The sequence below is a fragment of the Lontra canadensis genome, unplaced genomic scaffold (genome assembly GCF_010015895.1).
Source record: "Lontra canadensis isolate GAN:19392208 unplaced genomic scaffold, GSC_riverotter_1.0 scaffold139, whole genome shotgun sequence".
NCBI lineage: Eukaryota > Metazoa > Chordata > Mammalia > Carnivora > Mustelidae > Lontra > Lontra canadensis.
Window position 1 is genome coordinate 2,795,567 of NW_022631133.1, and position 23,330 is coordinate 2,818,896.

Sequence of the window (23,330 nt, forward strand, 5' to 3'; positions counted from 1 at the left end):
ATGGTATAGGTAGGTTTTCTGTTCACGGTGTCACAAGACTGAAATTAAGGTGTGACTGGGCTGCATTCCCATCTGAATCTCTAGGCCCTCTTCCCGGACTCATTCAGTTGTTGGCAGAATTCAGTTTCTGGCAGTTGTAGGACCGAGTTCTTTATTTTCTTGCTAGCTATGTACTTTCAGCTCTGAGAGGCACCCTCATGTCCTAGTCATTTGGGCCCCTCCATAGACCGTTCAAGACATGACTGTTTGCTTTCTTCTAGGCCAGTAGGAACACCTTTTTGATGCTTTGCTTTCTTCTAAAATGCTCACCTGATTAGCTCAGGCCCACCCAATGTAATCTCCCTTTTGAGTAACTCTAAGTTAGCTTGTTAAGGGGCTTTACATCTGTATATCTTTGCCATCTAAGGTAACATAATTATGGGAGTGCTCTTGTGTCACATTCACAGGTGTTATCTGTAGTCAAGGAAGGAAGTTACATAAAGGTGTGGGTCATTAGGGTTTATTTTAGATTTCTGTCTACTAAACCAGGCAAACTTGCACTTTTAGATTTTTATATACTTCTAAATGGTGGCCTCAGAAGTCAACAAAACAAGTATGATAGTGTATAGGATAACATTTAATATAAGACATTTAAAAATGGCTATAAAATTAAATTGTTAATATTGTGTATCAGTCAGGATTTAGTCAGAGAAGTAGAACCATGAGAAGATGAATGTATTTGTATATGCATGTATGTTTGGATCTATGTTTCTTGCAGAGATTTGACCTTCTGCAATAGTGGGAGCTGATTAAATAGTCTCTGCAAGGATATTGTTTGCATGTTTGATGCTGGAGCTTGTGGTCCAAGGGAAGTTGGGTCTATAGCTATAAGTTGGGGAAAAAGAAGAACAAGCCTGTGTTCTTCTTGGAGTGAAACCATCCTCAGAGTGATTTTTCAAGCTCATAGTTTGGAAATTGCACAGTACTGAGAAAGTATTTATTTATAAAAAAAATAGTTGGAAATCAGAATTACTTTAAACAGCTCACCTATCTTGCAGGCTCAGAATACTACTAAATGGTTAAAGAAGTTTGGAAGGATAATAGACATTTTCTTCTTCACAGGGAAGACTAACAGTTAAAATTTAAAAATTTTCAGTCCATCTAAAACTTGTTAGGTGAAATACATTTTAAAAATACATTTTCTTATATAAGAGCTTTAGAGAAATTATAGGACAAACCACTATTCTTCTATCAGATGTTTACTTGCAGTTTTTAAAGAGAAAAATCATTTATTTTGAACATTAAGCTGAGCTTTTTTTCATTTTTATGCTAAATATTTTATCTTTGTAACCCTCATAGCAGTAGACCCTGCATTTTCAAATTGAATAATATTATAGAGAATATTGGAAAGATACTTAAGTTGGGATGGCCATATTGTTTTTGAGCTAACATTTTTCTATCAGCTAAAATACAAAATTTAAAAAATGATTACTTGGTGGTTGGGTTATGGACATTGGGGAAGGTATGTGCTATGGTGAGTGCTGTGAAGTGTGTAAACCTGGCGATTCACAGACCTGTACCCCGGGGCTAATAATACATTATATGTCAATAGAAAATTTAAAAAAAATGAAAACTTGTCTCATTTGAAATATTCACCTTACCTTCATTCAGCTGCCAACAGACTGGTATTACAATAAAGTAAATTATCCATTGTCTACATTTTTATTACTAAATCTGAATAGTGTAGAATTTAAAGATAATAACCTACATAAAATTGACAGTTTTTATGGTATTATCCTATACTGTTTTGAAAGATGTATACATCTTTTTATTAACTACTTTTGTTTGTGCATATACAATGCCCACCTGAACATATTTGTCAACAGTTTTTAGAGAGCTATTTCTTGTGTTACTTTCCTACTGTAGCTTTCACATTCTTATCAGATTTTATTATATTTTTTCCTAAATTCTTTGATGGTGTGCCAGAGCTGCTGATCACATTATTTTTTCCTTCTTTATAGACACAAGCTGAACTACATTTCCCAGGCTCCTCTACATTTATTTCAGGGCTGTGAGACAAAGCTCTGGGCAGTGAAATGGGAATGGAAATGATGCGTGTCAGCTTGACCAGACTCCTGAAGATTTCTCCCAGGCTTGCACTGATTGTCCACTGTTCAGAGGACTCATCTGCATTGCACCACCAGCTTCCCTGTGAAGGGTCTGTGTTAGTGTGCCACTGAGATTAGGAAGGTAGAAAAGGTGAGAGCCCACCATTCTTCAGAAATAGTTGAGGCAGATTCACAGGCAGAGAAAAGGTTTCAGAGAAGTCCAGAATGACCACTCTATTGGTTTCCTGTTGTTGCTGTAACAAATAATCATCAACTTAGTGGCTTAAATAACACAAATGTATTATCTTATAGTTCTGGAGATCAGAAGTTCAAAATCAGTCTCACTAGGCTAAAGTCAAAGTGTCTGCAGGGCTGACTCCTTTGGTGAGCTCAGAGGAGAGAATCCATTTCCTTGTCTTTTTCACCTTTACTTGAAATCTTCATGAACTCTAACTTGCATCACTCCAGATTCCTTGCATCCTTGCATTCGTTGATGATCCTCTTGTCTCCCCCTTATAAAACCTAATGGTGTGACCTTTTGCAATAGTGGGGATTTGGCCAATGTAGGATAAACTCCCTATTTCAAGAAACTTTATTTAGTAACACCTGCACAGTCCTTTTACCATGTAAGGTAACATGTTCCAAGTTTCTGGGAATTAGGACATGAACATGGCAGGGGGTGCTTTGTTTAGTCTGTCACAACTACCCACTTGACTGATGCAGACCCAGATACTTGGCGGAAGCCTTTAAGAAATCTAAGAATTCCAGGTGAGCTCTTGACAGTCCCCTGCATTGGTGCTGCACATCGCTATCCGTGGTAGCTTTCCTTAAACCTTCATTTTCTCTGTACTTCCAACGGTACTCTAAGCTGCTTCTAATTCCCTGTGTTAAATACCTTCATACTTGGAACACATGGAATGGGTTCTGTTTTCCTAATGGAACCCTGATACAGAGCTTTTCTGTATGACTTTTGGCAATGTAAAGAGTGGCTGGAAAGCCATGTGTTGCGGATGGCAGAGGAGCTATGATCCTTGGTGTCTGACTGCAAGAGAGTCTCCCTGTTGTCCTGAGTTCTTCTCTGGACTCTAATATAGATACAAGTCACGAAAATTTGGGCTCTATTTGGCGCTACAATACTATAGCTTCATTTACTCTTCCTGATAGAGATGTTTGTTGAAAACTGAATACAAAAATCTGAACTGTTTCTGTGTATTTTAAATACAGCTAATTTAGAGTAGTACATTTTCCTTGTATTTGCATTTATGAATGTATTGTACAGAGAAAACAGCCTCAACATACATGCCCATCATTTATTAAAAAATCTGTCTCATCTGCTGAACTAACTCACTGGTTTGCATTCTCAGTTTCTTCTTTGGACTACATTATAGCTGATGGTACTGCTTGCCTGTTTATAATGGTGCCCTTGTACAGTATTCTTTTTTTCAGTGTCTAGACTAGAGCAGATAATTCAGTAGCTCTTCTTTACTAGTACCTCCCTCTTTTATGTGGGATGCAGCAGTTTGATTTCCAGCATATTTTCATTTGTCTTATTCAAAATGTTGTTTCTTTTGCTTGAGAAGCAAATCTCAAGTGGTGTTTTGAGGAACACGGCTTTAAAACCATAGTATCATCTCATTTATTCTTCATAGGATGATTTTGAATAGGTGGTATGTTACCATTTTAAGATACAAGAAACTAAGTTCACAGATTTTTGTCCCATGAAAACAGGGTGGGTAGGGGAAAGAGCTGGACCTCAAACACTGATCTTCTGACTTTAAGTTCATTTTTTTTTTTTCCATCAGATATGCCTCAGAGTGAGTATTCATGCATATTTGCTTCCCTGGAGTTATAGGAGACACATATTTCTAGAAGTTGTTAGATGCATCATATTTTTTTTTCAATTTGTATTATGTTCTCTGTTGGTTTTCACTTAGTATTGGCTACCAGGAGGGGCTTTTATTGAATGTGCTCTTGGATAAGACAGTGTTGCAGCCAAATGGGAATTTATAACAAAGGTTCTCATCATAGTTCTTTTAACTCTTCACTCTGTCTTCTTGGTTAAGCCAATCTTTTTTTTTTTTTTTTAATTTATTTAAATTCAATTAGCCAACACGTAGTACATCCGTAGTTTCAGATGTAGAGTTCAATAATTCATCAGTTGCATGTACTGGGTGTTATACACACAACTGATGAATTATTGAACTCTACATCTGAAATGTAGATCATCACATCATGTACCCTCTTTAATGCCCATCCCCCAATTACACATCCCCCCCACCTCTCCTCCAGCAACCCTTGGTTTGTTTCCTATAGTTAAGAGTCTCTTATGCTTCGTCTCCCTCTGATGACTTTCCATTCAGTTTTTCCTCCCTTCCCCTATGATCCTCTGTGCTGTTATATTCCATATATGAGTGAAACCATATGATAGTTGTCTTTCTCTGATTGACCCATTGTGTGTGTGTGTGTGTGTGTGTGTGTGTGTGTGTGTAGAGAGATACATCACATATATCTATATATCTGTATCACATCTTTATCTGTTTTTCTGTTGATGGACATCTCGGCTCTTCCCACAATTTGGCTATTGTGGACATTGCTTCTATAAACACTGGGGTGCAGGTGTCCCTTCAGATCACTACATTTGTGTCTTTGGGGTAAATACCCAGGAGTGCAATTGCTGGGTCATAGGGTAGCTCTATTTTTAACTTCTTGAGAAACCTCCAGACTGTTTTCCAGAGAAACTACTCTGTCTTTTTAGGTCATGATAACTTCTGTCAGTTAAAAAAAGAATTAAAATTGAGCTAGATGAAGGGAGGCTTTCAAATTTCACATCTTGTCAATCCTTTTAATGAAAGAATTGGAACATATTTAAGGGCAGTAAGGAAGGCTTTTTTTTTTTTTTCAAAAGAGTACTGAAGTTAGTACTTTTTTCCAATTAAAAAAATCCCCTAATTTAATGTTTTTGTTTTGTTTTGTCTTAAGATTTTATTTATTTGACAGTACAAGCAAAGGGAGCAGCAGTGGGAGAGGGAGAAGCAGGCTTCTCACTCATTGGGAAGCCCAGTTGGGATGTGGGGCTTCCTCCCAGGACCCTGGGATGATGACCTGGGCTGAAGTCAGGTGCTTAACCGATTGAGCCATGCAGGCGCCCCCTAACTTACTGTTTCTGTACTTAGACACTATTGATTACTCTCTAGGGGTATCATAACACATTTTAAAATTCTTTTCTCAAATACTAGCATAACATCCTTTGTATTTATCTTTGGGTCTCTCGTGGAACTTAATCTAGTATTTTTCCCAGAATAGGTGCTTGCTTAAATATTTAATACTCAAAATAGTAGGAAGCATTTCTTAAGTATACAAGGTCCCCTTAACTGAAATTAAATAGGACTGAGAAAGAGGCTGGTTTATGAATCTGAAGTGAGGAAAAGTATTTCATAGAAGTAAAAAACGAATTATCCATAAAAAATTAAATCAAAATTATGAAAATTCATTCAGCTGATCATGTGTTTAAAATTCAGTGTTTAATTCCAAGTAGTGAAAATTTGTTGGAATAATAATGGATGTATAAATGCTGATATTTTTTGGTGTGATTTTTCTCAGTAAAATTGTGTGATAGCATGATAGGACATTTTCAGTTAATGTTTGACTTTTGGAGTATGATTTTGGAGGTCACTTTCACAAAATATTTTCAGGTTTATCAGTTTTCTCAGGGGCATCTCTGTTATTTGATATTCATATTCTTTTTGATGTACTTAATGTCATCATCCTTATTGGTTTTTCTCTTATATGTTGATTATTATAATTCTGACATGTCCTCATGTGTCAATGATTTTGCATATCATTTGAGTAGTTCTTATGCATCAATTTTTAAAAATCAACTTGATGAAATTCTTTGCTGTTACTAAGATTGTGGTCAAAAGTAACCAAAATGCCACAAAAGATTCTGATCAAAAAGTAGTGTGACATGGTGTGTTGGGATATATGCTGGGGGGAAATGAGGATGGATGTCTGCACAGGGACTACTTTTAGAAGTGGTTGGTTCGTTATTGAATGTAACATAAATAAACAAATTGCCTCTCTATGCATCTTTGTATTTGTGTGTGCACATGTTGAATACTTAGGTAAGGAACATCTCTTGTTGCATATGCAGGACTGAAGACTGCTATGAAATTGCTGAGTCCAGTGGCTTGTATTAGGTTGCCAGTAAGAAAGGACAACTTAAAGAGCACGTGGTACCTATTATTTTTGTCCTCTGTAGGCCTCCCCTTTCTTCCGTCCTTCTTTGTTTTCATCTTTACACCCTTCTTTTTTTTTTTTTTAAGATTTTATTTATTTATTTGACTGAGAGAGATCACAAGTAGGCAGAGAGAGAGAGAGAGAAGGAAACAGGCTCCCCACTGAGCAGAGCCCGATGTGAGACTCGATCCGAGGACCCTGGGATCATGACCTGAGCCGAAGGCAGAAGCTTTAACCCACTGAGCCACCCAGGCGCCCTCTTTACACCCTTCTTTATGACCAATAGGTGAATATATTACCAGGCTAGGCTAGTTGTACTACTTATTGCCCTTGTCATATTCAGCACAGGGTTGGGCAGGTGACCTAGAGTCATTCACAGATTTCTGTTTGGAACAATTATTCTGTTAGCACGATTATCTCGTTAATGGTGCTTGAAACTGGAAGGATGTCATTTTAGGTTGTCTGTCATTCCTGGCATGAAAAACTCTGATGTGTGGAAACTAAACGGATACACAAAGACTGAAGAGATTTTTCACTGATTCAGTAAACACTTGAGTATTGACTTTGTGCTTGTCTTTGTTCTAGTTACCATCAATATAGAAATAACCCATGGAAAAAATGTCCTCTTTGAGCTTCTGTGGCTAGAGGGAGTAGTGACAACAAGTTAGTGGATCTAGTGAGCCCTGAAACCAGATGTATTGCCATCCTTCCTTGTTCTTTGTACTTATACTACAATCCCTTTTTGCCCTTTTTGAAGAGCTCTTTTTTCATTTTTAAATAAAGACATTTTAATAAATATGTGAAAGCCATTTATAATTTGTTTCAGCTTTCATTAAGAAAATACAGATTTAGGGGCGCCTGGGTGGCTCAGTGGGTTAAGCCGCTGCCTTCGGCTCAGGTCATGATCTCGGGGTCCTGGGATCGAGTCCCGCATCGTGCTCTCTGCTCGTCAGGGAGCCTGCTTCCCTCTCTCTCTCCCTCTCTCTCTGCCTGCCTCTCCATCTACTTGTGATCTCTCTGTCAAATAAATAAATAAAATCTTTAAAAAAAAAAAGAAAATACAGATTTAAAAATGTATAAATAAGTTCAAGCTGGCAAATTTGGGTAAAACTTTGTCACATATTTTTACTTCTGGTTTTTCAGTAAATCGAGATTATCTTGTCCTTTATTTATTTTTCATATTCCATTCCAGGCTTTAACTTCATGGCTTTCTGGTAAACGTCTTTGGTATACTTTTTTCTTTAGTCATTCCAGAAGAGGTAACTATTTCTTTATAAATATTTCCAAGTAGACCTTCTTTAGACTCCATAGTTTTTTCTAAACCATTGATGATTACTTAGGTTGAGTGAGACAATTTTGAGAAATTATTATAAAAGTTTAATACCTTAATTTTTTACCATTTATGATTAAGACTATGTAAACAGAAGTTTACTAGCACTCTTACAATTAAATTTTCGAAAGAAATTTTTTTATCCTAGCTGCTTCTGTATTTGGCACAAGGACTATAGGATAGATAGGCAGCTTAATTCTTTCAGTCATTCATTTGTTGCATTACTCTACCTTCATTTATATAGTTTTTCTTGGTACCTGCTAAAAAATGTGTAGGTAACCTATTTTCATGCAAAATATTGTTAAACTTAAAAATAGCCACTTAGCTTGCTGGCAAAATGAGTTTATTCAGGAATAGCAGTGGAATTGCAATTTGGGATATCAAAATTATGGCAAACCATAGGCAAGTGCAGAGAACTTTTTTTTAAATTTCTTTTTAATAAGGAAGTTGGCATGCAAGTCCGTTGGAAGAGAGTGAGACGTCAGGGTTGTGGCGACTTTTTATTGGCTGAGTTGCTGTTGGTTCTTATTGGCTGGGCTATTGCTGGTCAAGGGGAAATACTCCTGCCTGCCTGGTTAATAAAGTAAACATATTCTTGTCACGGTATGTAAAGTAAGTTGTGATAAGTGGTAACATGCATGAGCTCTCCCTTCAAGACTTTTGAACCCCATTTTGAATGACGTTTACATTTACTCGCTTCTGTCAAGATCTTTCCTCAAAAACATCGTTAATCGAGGGTCGGGTTTTCTACATTTACTGGTTGTTGTCCCTTGTTGCCCGGAAGAACCTTTCCTGCTTGTTTGTTGTGTTCCCTGTTGGAGGGAAGATGCGTAGATTGGAAACCATTAAGGCCACATTTGAATAACAAAGAAAAATAGGAGAGAGAATTCTCAGACATTTATCATCCGAAGTCTCTGTCTTTTCAGGTCTTAAGTTTTGGTGAACATCTTGAAGTGTTGAACTAGAACTACTATATTTGGTACATCACTTCAGAGTTTTGGCAGGCAGCAGGTACAAAGCTAGAAAATAATTTTCAAAATAAGATGACTGAATAATGATTCCAGTTTGTATAATAATTCTAAATCAGCAGCCCAGACCCAATGGGAACCAGCTAGAGAGATCAAAGGGACCATGGATTATTAGATGAAATTTGTTGTAGCCAATGCACTTGTTTCTGAGCTTATGTATTGGGTTTCTACTCTTGCAGAGGAATTGATTAATGTGCAGCAGGTGGTGGCTGCTGTGGCATAAATACTTCCTTGCTGGGGTGCCTGGGTGGCTCAGTGGGTTAAAGCCTCTGCCTTCGCCTCAGGTCATGATCCCAGCGTCCTGGGATCGAGCCCCGCATTGGGCTCTCTGCTCTGCGGAGAGCCTGCTTCCTCCTCTCTCTGCCTGCCTCCCTGCCTGCTTGTGATCTCTGTCTGTCAAATAAATAAAATCTTAAAAAAAAAAACAAACAAACAAAACTTCCTTGCTGAGCAAGTAGGTAATTGGTGACTATGTGATTATCCAAAACTACTTAAGCCAATGAATCAAGTGATTGTTGTGGGGCTCCTACTGCCTTTGCTGTGGAAGCAGCTGGCTCTCTTAATGTTAGGGAGAAATTTCTGATCATGAGTTGATTAGTATTCACTCTTATCCACGGAAGAAGGGTTCACTTCATGGAGGCAAACCTGGGATCATGTGTATTCCTTGGACGTTCCCATTCAAGGTGGCCATGAAGATCTAATAGGGTGGAACAGTGAGGAATTTCTTATTTGTTAGGGTGGTTAATGGGACAACTAAATATCCCAATAAATATTGACCTTCATTTTGCCAACTATCTAAACATTCATAAACATTCATATGCCCAAAAGAAATGCCATCCACCACAGGCAAAAATGAAACCAGGTGGAACACAGATTATTCCAGCTGACATCTGGTTTTTGATAGACTCATTAGGCAGAATTTCTCCATTGACCCTTCCAAGGAAGGGATCAGAGGAGTTGGGATGACATTCTGTGAGAGATCTTCTCATTCTAAAGGATTTTTTCTGAATGCTTTTTAAAGAAAAATTTAGCCTGTTTGTATTACCCTTGAATGGAAGGAGACAAATCACACTTAAATAAGGAAAAGAACATGGGGAAGCAAAGATTATACTGTTGGCAAAGGTGGAAGTATTTGGCTGGGCAAATAGAGTTATGATTGAGAAAATGTTGCAGACATCTGGCTGTAATAACCTAATAGGTGACGTCCGTAGGCTCAGGAGTATAACAACAGTAGCATTTGGGAGTAAGGAGAAATTGGTTACAGGTAAGACCAAGGAGGTCTCCCAACATTATAAACAGGTCAGTTTCTGGTGTCAGATCCGGCAATCAGAAAGGTTTCCCGCTTTCGCAGTAGATTGGGAAGTGTGGATAAGAGCATTGTCTTTCTAAGAAAAAGAGGTAGAAAGTATAAAAAACAAGGCAAGAATCAATAGTGAGAAAAAGATGTGCAGGTCTAGTCTTATCATGTTGGGAAAGGTGACCCCTTTAGCTGTCATCTGTTTCAGTTTTTGGAAATCTTTATTTTTATGTCTTCAGTTGGTATGTAGGTCCAGTCAAAGTTAGTTAGTTAATTAATTAATTAATTTATTGGTGCAAAAAAGGTGGCTTTATTAAAGCATGGGGACAGGACTGGTGGGCAGAAAGAGCTGCTGCCTTTTTTTTGGTTCCAATCAGAGTTTAGTGCTTTCTTTAGCTGTGATATGTGGGTCTGAGTCTGTCACTTAGTTTGGTATCATAAAGGCTAGTTACCAGTTACCAGTATTTAATAGGGGCCTTTCCAGTGAGGTTGAAGAAAGTTTTTTTGGAGATGTCTTTCTAATAATGAAATCTCTGGGTTGTAGGAGCGATGCTTAAGGTCTTTGTGTCCCAGGAGGATGCTACAGAAAGATTGTTCTAATAGAATATGGTTATTTTTAATAGGAGCAAGTAGACCTTTGTAGTATTGAAGTATATTGCATTTTACCAGTTGTAGATCAGAAGAGGCAGAGGCCAGGCACATTTGGCTTGTGTGATTATCTTAAAGGGTGAGAGTTTATAGTGCCCAAAAAGAGTGGATCTGAGATTTAGAAGGACTAACGGCAGTGCTTTTGTCCATGATGTTTGAAGGGTTCTCTACAAATTTTAATAATTGAGTTTCAAGGAAGCCCTGAGGACTGAAGGTGGTAAGCACAATGAAAGTGTTGTAGAACTGGCCAAAGAGACATGTTAAAGTAATTGAGTGGTGAAGTGAGTTATTTAGTCATGTAATGTTCGAGGAGGGTTCCCTAGGTAGAGATTATCTTTTCTAATAGAATTTTGGTCATAGAACAGTCAGTAGCCCAGTGGGAAAACATACAGATGGTTACCCAGCCATATTATATTGATGAGATGGGGGTAACTGTATGAATTCTACTTGCCAAATTTGAATGGTCCATTGTGCAAGCAGTATGGACAGATTTTCCTGAATTGTATTTTGGGCCGGTGGGTACAAGCAAAAGTGGGTACTTTTGTGGCCATATTGTTATTACCCTTTCAGAATAGGTTCATAAAGTTTACCATTTTATCAGTAGATCAATGATTCGATGCATGTACAGTAGTTAGCCTTGGGAATTTCAGACTCTGGCAGGACTGGGTTCTCATATGGCCCTAACTAGAGTACTCTTTTTTGATTGAACCAACAATTGTTAGGTTTCCAATATTGTTTTTCCTTTTCTGGGAACACTTGTTAGGTATCTCTAGTCAGTTTTTCTAGATTATCATTTGAGGGAACATTCCTTTGGACCATGCCAGAAGTTTGGCCCTTTTGAGAGCAGTAGTCTTGGCAGAAAAATCACCAAGGTTGTTCCCTTTTGCTTTAGGAAGTCAAGTTTGGAATTTCCAGGGACCTTATAATAGCCAAAGTATCTGGAAGAGTATGGCATCTAATAATTTAGACATTACAACATTTTTACTCTTGTTTCTATTAGAGATAAGAAAAACTTGTTCTTAGAGAGTCATGGGTCACCTCAAAATTTATACTATCAGTGTAAATATTGGGGGTTTTGCCCTTAAGTAGAGTCTGGGTAAGAGTATGAGTATGAGCTGAGTATGAGTATAATGGGTTTTTCATATGTGGCCTTTTTGTATTGAGATGTAGTTCCCTCTAAACCAGCTTTGTTGAGAGGTTTTTTGTTTTTGTTTTTTTTTTAAATCATGAATGGATGTTGTACTTTGTTAAATGCTTTTTCTGCTTTACTTGAGATGACCATGTGTTTTTCATCCTTTTTCTTGTTAATGTGATCTGTCGCACTGATTGACTTGGGAATATTGAAGCACTCTTGCATCCGTGGAATGAAATGCACTTGATCATGGTGAATGATTAATGTGTTGTTGGATTTGGTTGCTAACATTTAGTTGAGAATATTTGCATCTGTCTTTATTAAAAGTATTAGCCTGCGGTCTTCTTTATTTGTAGTGACTTTGTCTGGTTTTGGTACCAGGGTAATTCTGTCTGGAGTTGTAGAGTGAATTTGAAAGCTCCTCTTCTTCCTCTTCTTGGTCTTTTTCTTCTGTTTTGGGAATAGTTTGAGAGGAATAGGTATTAACTCTTTAAATGTTTGGTGAAATTTAACTGTGAAGTCCTCTGGTCCTGGACTTTTGTTTGTTGGATGTTTTTTGACTATTGATTCAATTTCGCATTGTACTTTACACTTTAACACTCAACTTACATCAATGAATGGATAGATCATCCAGAGAGAAAATCAACAAGGAAACAGTGACTTTAAATGACTTATTAGAGTAGATGTACCTAACAGATATATTCAGAACATACTACCCTGAAAACAGAATACAAATTCTTTTCAAGTGCGTATGGCATATTCTCCAGAATAGGTTGTAACTTGAAATAAATTGAAAAAAATCACATCATGCAATTCTTTTGACCACAATGGTATGAAACTAGGAATCAGGCATGAGAAAAAATCTAGAAAGAACACCTGTACATATAGTTTTAATAACATGATACTAGACAATGAATAGGTCAAGCAAGAAATCAAAGAGGAAATAAAAATAATACATGGAGGCAAATGAAAATGAAATAAAAATCATAGCAGTCCAAAATCTTTGGGATGCAGCAAAAGCTGGTCTAAGAGGGAATGTTGTAGCAATATCAGCCTACCTCAAGAAACAATGAATCTCCAACATCCTCACCTTACAATCTAAAGGGGCTAGGAAAAGAAGGACAAACAAAGCCTGTAGGCAGTGGAAGAAAGGAAATAATAAAGAATTAGAGTGAAATAAATGAAATCAATTGTAAAAAAGCAGTAGAAAATATCAGTGAAACGAGGAGCTGTTTCTTTGAAAAGATCAACCAAATTGATATTCCTTTAACTAAACTCTTTAATAAAAAAAGAGGGAACTCAAATCAATAAAAAAATAGAGGAGAAATAACTACTGATACCACAGAAATACAAAGGTTTATGAGAAAATGTTATGATAAATTATATGCCCAAAATTGGACAACCTAGAAGAAATAGATAAATGCCTATAAACATAGGACTTATTAAAGCTGAATCAGTAAGACATATAAAATTTGAATAGACCAATTACGGGCAATGAAATTGAATCAGTAATTGAAAAACTCCTAACACACAGTATTTCTCTAATTTTTAAACACTGCTTTTAAAATTACTCATACTGGGGCGCCTGGATGGCTCAGTGGGTTAAAGCCTCTGCTTTCAGCTCAGGTCATGATCCCAGGGTCCTTGGATCGAGCCCCACATGGGCTCTCTGCCCCGCGGAGAGCCTGCCTCCTCCTCTCTCTGTCTGCCTCTCTTGCCTACTTGTAATCTCTGTCAAATAAATAAATAAAATCTTTATTAAAAAAAATAAATAAAATTACTCATACTTTTTCTGTTTTTTTTCATCAGTAAGCAGCTCATTTTCATTAAAATAGAGGCTTTTTTGCATCCATATATTTATAATGAATTACGGTTTGTATATACAAAATGTTGATGGATAGGTTTTCTCAAAGAGCCCATAGATCCAAAAATCTACCCACGTTATTATAAATTTATAACTTGTCTATAATCCTGTAAGATTTTTGCAACTTTTTCTGTGTAGTGAAACTGATATTGCACATTATATTATCTTCACTGCAATTTATTTCATTTATTTCATAAAACACACATGTTTTTGTTTTGGAGTGTTTAAATATTTTATGTACAGACACACATACATTGAGTGCTGAAACACTTCTTTTGAATGTTAACTGATCTTTCTGATGATGCATGAGTTGGAAATTGGTTAAAAGATTGTATTGTTTTGAAACACATCAGAAGTATATTGCATATGAAAGTATATAAACTCAAATACAGACTCGTGTTTTTTTCCCCCTCCTTTGTTAATTTAAGGAAAACTCAAAATTCTCTTGAGTAATAACCGTGTAGTTTTGTGCTGGAAGAAGAAGAATTTGGAAATTTTTTAAAAAACATAATTGTTTGGATTTAATTAAAACAGACAGTAAAATTTACCTTTCATTGGTATGTTTCATTGTAGTTTATAATAAATGACATTAACTAGCATTTATTAAATACCTGCTACATGCTTTGAGTGTTTTTATGTATGTTATCTCATTTAAGCACAAATTAATGTAATTTTATTTTATAGATGAGGTTCACATAGTTGAACTAATTTTCTACAAGTTGTGCAGCTAATAATTGTGCCAGTATTCAAATGCACAGTTGACTTCTTTTGTTCGTTTTAACTAACTACTAGTTTAATCTGTGCTTCTCGTGTTAAGGACAGAAGAGTGAATGCATACCTTGGGGGATCTGGAGGTGTAGCAAGATGCTGCCTAATTGTTCAGGATGTCTGTGGTATTAGATTTTATATTAAACATTCTGCAACTTTGCCTTCTACTGCATTATCTATTAGGGTTTTTTTTAGTTTTTAAAATTTAATTGTGCATTTTTTTTGTACTCTGAGTTGTTGAATATAACTATTGCTTCAGGATGGTATACCATGTTATTCTTGGCCTACCAACAAGTTACCCTAGGGGTGCCTAGCATTATTCTCTTTGTGAAACATGAGAATCAGAGCTATCATGCCTTCCAGTAGAATCTTTATTCATAGTTATTACTCCAGACACAGAAGGCATTATGACCTGCACCTTCTAAAAGGCTCCTCTATCTCCACGCATGGGCCTAATAGAGAGGTGGGTCCTTGGGGGATGCTGTCCCCTCAGTGAGGCTGTGTCACAGCTGAGGAGCCCTGAGGTTAGGAAACCCGTGTTTTCTTTTCTTTTTTTTTTTTTTTTTAAATTTCTAAAGATTTTATTTATTTATTTGACAGAGAGAGACAGAGAGAGAGAGGGAACACAAACAGGCGGAGTGGGAGAGGGTGAAGCAGGCTTCCCACTGAGCAGGAAGCCTGAGGGAGGACCCGATCCCAGGACTCCAAGACCATGACCCGAGCCGAAGGCAGATGCTTCGCGACTGAGCCACGTAGGTGCCCGAAACCTGTGTTTTAAAGGAGTCCTAACTTCTTTGCAGTCTTCGGCCTGCAGAACGTATATTTTTATTATTCCGGTTGGGAAACAAATCTGGTCTCTGACCCAGAAGGAAACCCTGTCCCTAGCTTCTGAGACTTTTTGATTTGGAAACATTACTGAAAAGGTATCCTGAAAGAAAAGCTGTCCTAGGACATGGAGATATGGAGATTTGTCTTCTAAGCACATGTCATCTGCAGCTTCCTTGGCAATTCCAAATAGATGGAGAAAACACAGTTATCTTCACTGTGCAAGGTAGAGAATGAATTGGCCAATCCTTTTCTTAGGTGATTTTAGCTATTTCCATAGCCGTTTTGGGGTGATATTTTGTTCCTGGGAGTTTTTCCAGTTTTTTCTTTTCTTTCTTTCTTTCTTTTTTTTTTTTTTAAGCCTTTATCTGGGTTAGTTCCACTTAAGGAAATTCAACATTGTTCTCTTAAAGGAGCCTCACTGACATTCAAATTGTTAATCTACCACAGAGTCTCTCCTTAGTTTTTTTATGCACTCATCGGGTAGCTCTCTCCTTCTGTGCCTACCTCTCCCGCTGTTGCATACACTTCAACACTACCATTAAGATCTATAAAGATGTAACCTGCTGCGTTCCTCTTTGTTGCTACCAATAGCATGCAATTATGACTGTAAATATAAATATGATGAGGATGGGGAAATTGCATAGGTCATAAAAACCTCAGAAGGCGTTATTTTGCCAGCACTCAACTACTTCTATGTCTGTTGTCGTCCTGCTCTTATTTCTTCCTCCGCGTACTTAGACGTCATCAGATTGTCTGTCTTGCTTAGACTCTTTCTTAAAACCAGAGATTCTTTTCTACCTTTACCAGTTAGATTATGATGGGCGTGGGCAATAGATGTGATTTTAAAAAGCAGTCAGCTGCCTCTCAACCCCATGAGAGTAATTTATTTATTGATAATTGTGGTAACTCTGCCTCTCAAAGTCAGCTTCAGGGTTTTTACTCACAGGTGTTTCCATAGAGCTAGGTAGGCTAGCATTGTCTCATTCCTTTTCAGAATCTGAGAGGGTTTATTCACTGCCTTAGTTGGGGCAGCTGTAACAGAATACCATAGACTGGGTAGCTTGTAAACAAATGAAATTTACTTTTCACTGTTCTGGTGTCTGGAGGTTCTAAGAGGGTGCCAGTATAGTTGGGTTTTTATGAGAGCCCCTACTGGGTTGCAGATGGCTGACATTGTATCCTCATGTGGTGGAAAGAGGGCAGTAGATCTCTCTGGAGTCCCTTTCATAAGGCATTAATCCAATTCATAAGGGCTCCACCCACATTACCTAATTACCTCGCAGAGGTCCTATCTCCTAATGCCATCACATTGGGAGTTAGGATTTCAACCCATGCATTTTGGTGGGGGGGGGCACAAATATTCAGTCCATTGTGTCCATTTTAGAGAAATAGATCACTCAGACATTTTAAGCTTGATGTTACCCTTTGTGTGCAAATGGATTTTCATCTAGAGGTGATTCACTTGGAAAACATTTAGAGGGATCAGCCAGTTAGGACCTATTAAGTATGTCTAACTTAATACTTCCAGCCTTAAGGAGTGCCTCCTGCCCTGTGCTAACTATCCCAGGGTTTTTAGAGACACACCTAGTTTGTGCTTCCTTTTATTGTGCTTCAGATACTGCACTTTTTTTTTTTTTTTTTTTTTTTTTTTTTTACAAATTGGAGGTTTATGGCAACCCTGCATCCAGACACCATTTTTTTTCTTAGCAGCATTTGCTCACTTGTCTCCATTATACATTTCACTAATTCTTGCAGTATGTCAAGCTTTTTCATTATTATTTGTTAGGGTGATCAGTCATCAGTGATTATAACTCACTGAAAGCTCAGGTGATGATTCGATTTTTAGTAATAAAGTATTTTTAAATTAAATTTTAAAGTAATGCTGTTTTTTATATATATCATGCTAGTGATATATATAGACTCAATAGACTACAGCGTACTATAAACAAAACTTTTGTATGAACTGGGAATCCCAAAAAATTGACTTGACTTTCTTTATAGTAATTAGCTTTATTGTGGTCTGGAACTGAACCTGCAATATCTCTTAAGGTTTATGTCTTGTATTGTTTAAAAGTTACCTTGAAGGAGAAGATAGTTTAAATTTTGAGGTTTTTTTGTTGTTTATTTTTATATAATATTTAGTTTTTATTTACATTTTTTCTTGAATTTATTGTTAGAGAAGTTTTATGTTTTGTATAAACTTACTCATTAAAAGCAATTAACAATTTTTAAGAATATACTACATTATCACTTAAAATGTATATTTCTTGGGACATATTTCAGTCAATTGAATAATGTTTGCATATATACATACACATATGTTATATATAAACATACTCTATGTTAGGAGATAACAAGAATTTTATAAAGTTCAATTTTTTTGGTAAAGCTCATTTGTGTGTTTTATCCTTAACACTTAGCTTTGGTTTTCTTTTCTTAAATTTTACTTTTTCTTTCAGTATTTCAAAATTCATTGTTTATGCACCCCACCCAGTGCTCCATGCAATACGTGCTCTCCGTAATACCCACCACCAGTCTTACCCCATACCCCATCCCTGCGCCTCCAGAAATCCCGGTTTGTTGGACTACAGCTTCCTTGTGAAGTAGTCAGTGTAGTATAAAAAAGCTACTGAACTGGAATAATTTGATTTTATTTTGCAGTGATTATTTGGACTTGGTTTTCAGCTGCAATGGAATCTTTTCTTGGCAACTAATTAAAATATTAAATAAATCTAATGTAGGTATGTACATAACTTGTTTTATTAAGTAAGAGGATTATTTCAGAAATTCCTTTGTGATATACTTCTTTTACAAATATGTAATCTTCTTTTTCGTGGAAATGATAGAGGTTTTAGCCTTTTTAAAGATACTTTTACACCCAAGATTAAAAGCAAATTTTAAATCTAGGAAACTGTTACAAAAGTCATTTGGACATTTGTGATTAATGTGTTAAGTTATGTATTATTTTCAAGTGGGTATAGTAACAACTGAATAAAATTGCCAATTTCAGATTTTGAGACTGATAGTAGTTTTTATTTTTCCAGTTGAAATTTAGAAGGTATTACTATACTTTTGTTCATTCTTTGAACCTATGTAGCACAAAAGTTTTCATTTTCATTTTTCTAACTAAAGGTTTTCTATTAAAGCAACAAATCAGTTTTTAAATGATGTGTGTAGAACTGCTTTCTTAACTGTGAGAGACTACAAGTTCCTTAGTCGATGGACTAGCTTCCTTTTGCTAGGCAATTAGGAATCTGTTTTTTCTATCAGATGCAAAAATAGAGTTAAATATGTTGTTTCTCTTGAAGAATGATATTTGTACTGGTTTATATAAATTACTATTTTTTGTTGTTCCACTGCTTTTCTTTATTGTTACTTGTGTACCCAAGTGGGTTGAGGGATACATTAATGCTATAAGAGCAGGCATTTGACTACTTTGATGATACACAACAACATATTAAGTAATTCATATTAACATTTTAAATGGCAATTAAATAATGAAAGATTAGGGAACAAAAGTTTAAAAATATCATAAATAACTTGAAAGATATGTGTAGGTTTATCAGTGACCGTATAATTGACATCAGTTGGAACACATTCGAGAATAAAAGGGGATGCTCATAATAATTATCCTGTGGTAATAAGAATAATGTAGGACAGCTCAAGCATATTTAATACAAGTACTCTGATGTTATTTTTTAAGAACAATATACGTAGTATATTTTGGTATAGACATTTTTTAAATGTTCATTTGCCTTTTTACACAGTGGATCTTAAGAGTTAAAAATCAAAGTAATATTTTTGTTGTTAGTGATGTCAGGACTGTTTAATCCTTAGATTTTTTTGAGGTAGAAAGCATGTTTCATACTCTTTTTTTTTTTTTTTTTTCATTTGGTCATGCTTTGTAGTTTGTCTCCTTATTTTTAATCTTTATTTGATGAATTATTGTCATCCTTTATTCTTTCCAATGTGGTTTTTATAGTTGTTTGAACATATTTATAATAGCCACTTTGAAGTCCTTGTTAAGGACTTTCCTGTGCAAGATTTACACTTTAGTGTTTCTTTGTATGTCTTTTTTTGTTGTTGTTTCTATGCATGATTTTTTTTTTTTTTTCTGAAAACTGGATATCTTAAAGCTAATTTTTTTTGCCTCCTTGTTTCTGTTTTTAAGCTTGCGTTCTTAGGAATTGCCAGTGATTGGCTAGAGGTTGTGATTAAGAGCCCAAACCTAGTAAGTCTTGCATTCTTGTCAATGGATCTGTGTGTGGTTTGAAGAATGTTTTCAAAATTCTGGGAGTTTTTATGTTTTGCCCAGAGTTTAACCAGGGATTAGCAGCTGGCAACTACTTTTTCTAGTTGTTTCCGAGTTACAGTATAGTGTATACATGCAGCTTTCCAGTTTTTAGTATATATGTCTTTCACCTCCTTCATTAGGTTTATTCCCAACTATTTTGCTCTTTTGGTGTTATTATAAATGGGACTGTTTTCCTAATTTTCTTTTTAAAGATGGTTTATTGTCAGTATATAGAAATGTACAATGTTAATGAGAATACAAAATGGTGTAGCTACTTTGGGAACTGTATGGAGGTTCCTCCAAAAATTAATAATATAACTACCATGTGATCTGGCAATCCCATTTTTGAGTTTTTATCAAAGGAATTGAAGTCAGAATCTTGAAAAAATATATGCACCCCCATGTTCATTACAGCACTTTTCACAACAGCTAACGTGTAGAAAAAACTTAAATACCTATTGAAATGATTGGATAAAGAAAATGTGGTATATACATTCAGCCTTGAGAAAAGAGGGAATGTGTGACATGGATCAACCTTGAGGACATTATACTAAGTTAGATGCCAGTCACTGAAAGACAAATGTTACACTTATGATGATGAGGCTTCTAAAATAGTCAAAGTCATAGAATCAAAGAGTGAAATAGTAGTTGCCAGGTGCTGGGGGGAAGGGGAAAGATGGGGAATACCAAGCAATGGGCAAAATATTTCAGGTGAGTAACATGAATAGATTCTAAGGATCTGCCGTACAACATTATACCTGTAGTCAACAAAAATTACTGTATAATTGAAATTTTAAGTAGGTGATCTCATGTTAAGTGTTATTATAATAAAATAATTTTAAATATTATCCACCTCTCAAAAGATTATGATAAGCACCAGTTGGAAACAGTTGTGAATGAGACAAAATCTGACTACATTGCTGTATTAAGATACAACCTATAATGTGTTTCCTTACATCTCTAAAAATGTGTTTTCTGACTTGACAGTTGGGAAGCATTTAAATAATGCCAGTTGAATAGGTTAACAGCAATGGACATTCCTGGTAGGAGGAGAAGCTATTGCTGATGCGATTTCTCTTTTGCTGCTGCTTGCCTTATATTCCTCCTGATCCTGGAAGGTGGAAGAGGAAATTTTTTGTTTTTTGAAGATGCTTTAGAATTTCTCTATAGCATCTCTTGATTCTGATTTTGATTGTGATCCTAATTTGGGCTATAAATAAAGATTAGGCATAGTGCTCTGTAGTTTTTAGCAAATTTTTAAACTTCATTGTTGAGCGATTTGACATTTAAGAAAGTGAAAATGTTTTTCAAAATCCAATAGTAAAATAGGCAGTGAGTAATGTATAGAATTGTTGAATCATATACCTGAAACTAATATAACATTGTATGTTAACTATACTGGAATTTAAAAAACATCCAGTAGTAATTAGGCTGTTCTTACATTGATTATACATACATACTTCAGATAAAATTCTTAACCACTACAAAGATAATGAACAATGGGTCCATTAATTGTCACACTTAAGTAGATACTATGTGATTTTTAAGCACTTTACAAAATAAGCTTAGTGCTCTGATTTTTCTAATTGTAGCCCATTAAACATTTAATATTTAAGCACAGCATTTATAGGATTTGGTACTTCAGGGATTCTTTTCTTTCTTTTTTTTTTTAATGTTGCATAGGCATTTATTTATTTTAAGTTAAGTAGTTAATGGCAAAACACAATTATGAAAATCATACTCTTTCCCCCTCAAATTTCTAGAATAGTGTATATGTGTGTGTTTTATTTTTTTATTTTTATTTATATATTTATTATTTATTTTCCGTGTAACAGTATTCATTGTTTTAGCACCACACCCAGTGCTCCATGCAATAAGTGCCCTCTCCAATACCCACCACCTGGTTCCCCCAACCTCCCACCCCCGCCCCTTCAAAACCCTCGCGTTGTTTTTCAGTGTCTATAGTCTCTCATGGTTCTCCTCCCCTTCGAATTTCCCTCAACTCCCTTCTCCTCTCCATTTCCCCATGTCCTCTATATTATTTGTTATGCTCCACAAATAAGTGAAACCATATGATAATTGACTCTCTCTGCTTGACTTATTTCACTCAGCATAATCTCTTCCAGTCCCATCCATGTTGCTAGAAAAGTTGGGTATTCATCCTTTCTGACGGAGGCATAATACTCCATAGTGTATATGGACCACATCTTCCTTATCCATTCGTCCGTTGAAGGGCATCTTGGTTCTTTCCACAGTTTGGCGACCGTGGCCATTGCTGCTATAAACATTGGGGTAGAGATGGCCCTTCTTTTCACTCCATCTGTATCTTTGGGGTAAATACCCAGTAGTGCAATTGCAGGGTCATAGGGAAGCTCTATTTTTAATTTCTTGAGGAATCTCTACACTGTTCTCCAAAGTGGCTGCACCAACTTGCATTCCCACCAACAGTGTAAGAGGGTTCCCCTTTCTCTACATCCTCTCCAGCACACGTTTCCTGTCTTGCTAATTTTGGCCATTCTGACTGGTATAAGGTGGTATCTCAATGTGGTTTTAATTTGAATCTCCCTAATGGATAGTGATGATGAACATTTTTTCATGTGTCTGATAGCCATTTGTATGTCTTCATTGGAGAACTGTCTGTTCATATCTTCTGCCCATTTTTTGATATGATTATCAGTTTTGTGTGTGTTGAATTTGAGAAGTTCTTTATAGATCCTGGATATCAACCTTTTGTCTGTTCTGTCATTTGCAAATATCTTCTCCCATTCCGTGGGTTGCCTCTTTGTTTTGTTGACTCAGGGATTCTTTTCTAAGTTACGTTTTTTGTTTCAACATAGTCACTTTTTAATACAATGAAGAGTAAGTAAAACACCCTTTAGATTTGAAAACTCTAGCCAGTGCAGAGAAGATTGACAGATATGGTAAAGAGTGAAAACCACATTACTTGGGAATATTGGAAATAATTTGGCAAGTTTAACTTAGAAAATGAAAGATAAAGTCTCATTATTGTTCCCTTTTAATATTTGACAATATATCTTCTATGGTTAAGACTTCCTTTTTGTAGCTCCAGAGGGCAAAATTAGGTTCAGTGGATGGTTATTACATGAGTAAATATATGCACTTATTATAAGAAGAAATTTTGAAATATTATCACTATTTTGAGATGATATCTGCCTGTTGAGTTAGCAAGCTAATTTTTATTAAAAGTATGGACCTACGGTGATCAATTGTCAGGATATTGTACATGCCATATTGTGTGGGAGGTTTATAAAATTACATCTACTCCAATGCCAGTTATATCCTTTTGTAAAGGGAAATTGTGATGAATTATTTTTTAAAAGAAAATTTTTTTGGTTGTTAGACAACTCTTAAAAAGGTACATTATAAGAAGCATGAGCCATTTCTCTATTCTAACCCCAAAACCCCCTCTTATTTGAGAAGAGACTTCTCTTAAATGATTAGAATACATTTTTAGGAAGGAAAAATCAGGAATGGGAAGAAGAAAGGGGAATATGATCTTAGTAGGCGGATGTGCTTAATCAAATTTCATGACAGATGGTAGAAGTAGTTTGCCCTTTCTATTAATGGGGCAGTAGTTTGCAAGAAAATGCTCTTAAAAACAGCTACTTATGGATAGTGTGATCAAATGCATTGGCCAACTGTTTAATATTTCTGTGGGAATTAAAAATATTTAGATGCTTAGTTGATGTTAAACATTTAATTTTCTTTAACATATTCGCAATTGTGAGCCTCATACGCATTATCATTAATTTGAGTAGGGGACAAAAGTTTTGATATGTTAGTGAGTAATTATAAAA

The 23,330-nt window shown here is 35.9% G+C and overlaps 1 protein-coding gene across 4 annotated transcripts in view; it reads left to right on the top strand.

The window, feature by feature from the left end:
* Positions 1–23,330, top strand: part of TUSC3 (tumor suppressor candidate 3) — a 245,313-nt gene that overhangs the window by 23,292 nt on the left and 198,691 nt on the right. The window lies entirely within an intron of this gene.